General features: G+C 39.8%; 1 pseudogene; it reads right to left on the reverse strand.

Annotated features, from left to right (window-relative positions):
* Positions 1–259: 259 nt before the first annotated feature.
* On the reverse strand, positions 260–600 carry LOC114049057 (annotated as a pseudogene).
* Positions 601–3,885: the final 3,285 nt, after the last annotated feature.

Here is a 3,885-nt window from a genome sequence, read left to right on the forward strand (position 1 = left end):
CAGAACAATAAACACTCAAAATAAAATATTTTCCATTGGAATTGTGTTAGGATGAATAAGGGGCTTAGTTATCATCTTACTGCAATTTTCTTATGTGTTACTAGCCTACAGACATGTTTTCTCTAATCATGCAGATGTGAATGGAACTTTGAATGATTAAATGAAAAGTCCATTTACTGCAGAGACTCATTTCATAAGGTAGCCAATTTGGCTTCAAGAACAAACTATTCAAGAAATACTCTATGTGTTTTTGCTCATTTTAAGAATAATGAACCTTAAGCTGATCTTTCTTAACAATGCTAGCCTTCAGGATGAATTGGCAAATGTTCTTTCTCTGGTCACCTTGAAGCTAGATAACTTCAATTCAATTCAGAATATTCAATCACAGTACAATTACAAGTAAATTTATTTTTGAAAGCTTTCATAAATTTCTTTTTGTCATAAACATTTTTAATTCCCTAAAGAGTATTGTCTTTCTGCTTTTTGTTGCTGAATTATTATATGAATTTAATCCTCAGTCTCTGCTTGGAGTAAGTCATCATCCTTAGTTGCATCACCAAAGGGGTCAAAAGATTGGAGGTTCTAGATAATGGACAAGAGATATTATTGACATGCTGGTGAGGGGATAAAAAGCCTGTGGGGCACATCCTGGAGAATGCTGTAGGAATCCAGGAAGCTGTAGAGGCCAGGAAGAGGGAGACAAATAAAGATAGGGAGTCAGCTAGGGTGGCAACTGAGCAGAGGCAGTTGGAGGACCACAATGGAGGCAGCAGCAAAAGCAGGAAGTAGAGGAGATCCAAAGGAAGAGACAGATTTTTGCTATTGGAGCTTCTTGAAAAGCTGACATACTCATCTGATTTAAAGATGCCATGTTATTAATCAGAAACCAGAGGGAGTAGAGTCAGGAACATCAATTTATTGCTATTCTATAACAATTGTCCAGATAACTAGTGATGAAAGCCTAACTAAGGATGTGGACTTGTGAATGGAGAGAAGTGAGGGGAGTGAGGGATATTATGAAATTTGTGGATGTTGTAAAATTGCAAAGACTTGGTGATTCATTAGCTGTGGAAAGTGAGGGAAAATAGAGTTAATAAGGATGACTGTGATGTTGTGAGTCAGGGTGACTATAAGGATGGTGTTGCTTTCAACAGGAGTAAAGTTAGAGGGAAGGTTTTGGGAAAGAAGAAAAATCTGTTTGAACAGTCAAATTTGAGATACCTACAGGATCTCCAGCTGGAAAATTTCATTAAGCAGTTGATGTTGGACTGCAGCTCAAGAGCAGGCTGAATATAAAAATCTGAAAGTCATCTAGGTACAGATGATAGTTGAATGCATACCAGTCTAGGAACCCCCAAGAGAAAAGAAAGAGTGAACAGGACATAACCTATGATTCAACAAAAAAGACATAAGAGAGTAGCTGGACAGAGAAGACAAGAGTCAGGGGAGAACAGTGTTGAAAATGCAAAGAGGATAGACTATCCAAAAGTAAAGGAATTCAACAGTTCCAAATGTTACAGAGAAATTTTAAAAAAATGATGAAAAATGAGATGAGGCCATTCAATTCGGTAATTAAGACTTGATCAGCTCAGATTCTTTAAGAATCAGGTCAATAGTTCATAAATGTTCAGATTCTTTAAGAGTCTGGTCAACATGGCAGATCTTTCATAAACCTTGTCTTTGGCTGAAAGAAGACTTGGGTCGAATTCATTCAGGCAGGACCCGCGTATCATGATTTGGGGATCTCTGGACCCCTAAATCTCTAAACCTCAACATTTTGGTGGCCCATACAGGGAAAATTGCCTAACCTCAAGTTCTTCTCCAGTCAAGATTGAAAGGTATGTAGGCCTCCCTCCCCGCTTCTTTCTTGCTCTATAGTTGGGGTCACCCTCCAAGCACCTAGGAAGGCTTGGAGGTGCTTTTCAGGCAGACAGTTATGAGACTGTCTCACACTTGACCTGATGCTCTCAGGCTCTCAGTCCACTGGTTCGGTTTGAGGCCATGGACCTGGGTACACCTTCCATAGCATAGAGGACAAGGATGGACACCCTATCTGGAAGCTTATGCCCAATTCTGTCAATTCTCTTGGCGCTAAGAAATTGAGAAAACTACAAGTGCTTTTTGGTTCCCTGAGGCTTACTTACTCCCTTCCCTCTACACCTCTGAATCCTCTTTCACGGAGGTTACAGGGAAAAGTTAGAACAGCTGAAAACATCTTAGCAGATTCTGGAAGTTTTGTGATTAATCATTAAGGAGTTTTGAAATGCTGCTTACAATCCTGGTCACTCCCTTCCCTTGAGTCAAGAGGGTATCTGCTAATTCCTCTCATAGGAGAAGAGTTTCACCCTCCCTCCCACCTTTGAAATCACCCTCCCCCACCTGGTGAAAGTAAGGAGGTGGGAAGGGGCAGCAGCTACAGTGTGGGCCCCATTGGCAGTAGCCTTGGGCCCTGGGGCAACCTTTGCCCAGAAGCATCACCCAGGTTCAACACACCATGCTCAAGGTAAAGAAGTTGGCCTCTGAACTTGGGTAACCACGCTCTTTTTAAAGTTGTAGTTTTAACTGTTAATGATGAGACGGTGATTCTCTGTGTAAAGTAATTTGGAAATGCATTTAACAAAATTGAAGTCACCAGATTGGTAACGGGTGTGCTTCAAGTTTCAAATTGGTGAATTTTTTGTATCAGTTATGTCAAGCAACTTTTCATAATTTGGTTACCTTTAAAATAATTTGGCTATTGTTGGTTATTGTTGCAATGGGCAAACTTGCCAAAAAGTTTGTTTGGGTCATGGCTTGCTGAGAATTTGCAAGTATATAGAAATAATCTCTAACAATTGGTTTTTTACACCAGGACAAATTTAAATTTGAGATGTAAATCCTGGAAAAGTTTTTTCCTAAACTGTGATAGTGAAACTTGTTGTTTGAGGTAAAGCTCATGGGATTTTATTTTGAGTTGTCTGATGGATCATAATAATCCACTGATAATCAATAATCCACCATCTGACAGAAATGCCACAAGCTACTCAGAGAGAATGTGATACTCATGGGAAGTCAGCATTGGGAGAAGCTGAGAGGACAATTTTAGCTTTAGTCTAAGATGGGATCCTCCTGACTCAGTTTCCCCATTATGTTCCTTTGAAAAGGAATGTTACCCACCTGGCTATTCCTGAGTCTGGCTATGAGGTGGATTTGATACTGCATGGTTGGAAAACTGAATTATCTGAATCCAAACAGAGCTAAGGATGTTTTATCCTGTCATATTCAAGTCCTAAATCTAGTTCATGCCTTATCCTTTTATAGCAAACTTCTATAATTAGAGCAAATGGTCAGTAAAAGATCAACACAAGTGTGTGAGATCTTGCTGTTTTGACCTAAATGTATAGTCATTCAATACCCCCAAACAACTGAAATTAAATCAGAAACATCTTCAGTTTGGTTTGGGGAGGAAAATTTCAGTGATAATTGAAGTGAAAACCAGTCTCTGGCAAATTCATTTGTGTAACTATTGAACCCTGGGGTGAAAAACTTCTACCTGCAAGTGTTACTTAAACTTTTGAAAAAATAACAAGATCAGACAATGCTGCAGGTCAATTGTAAACGATTTTAATGGGGCTCTTACACTTTTACTTCTCCCTATATCTGGATCCTGCAGTCTTTTCTGTGAGATTTGTGTCTTCCAGACTACAGGCCATTCACCTACAGTTGGTAGCAAACAGCTGGTACCAGCCAATCTCCCCCCATCATTCCCTGGATGAAGCCTGTGCTTCGTTCTAGTTAACCTTCTCTTTGAGGACTTGTAGAGGCAGGGACAGCTCTATGCTCCTTGCCAGCAGAAAGTAGTTTCAGAAGCCAAGACCTTTGCCCTTTACCCCAAAAGAATTTGGG

Source organism: Vombatus ursinus, unplaced genomic scaffold, assembly GCF_900497805.2.
Source record: "Vombatus ursinus unplaced genomic scaffold, bare-nosed wombat genome assembly UNPS02002936.1, whole genome shotgun sequence".
NCBI classification, from domain to species: Eukaryota; Metazoa; Chordata; class Mammalia; order Diprotodontia; family Vombatidae; genus Vombatus; species Vombatus ursinus.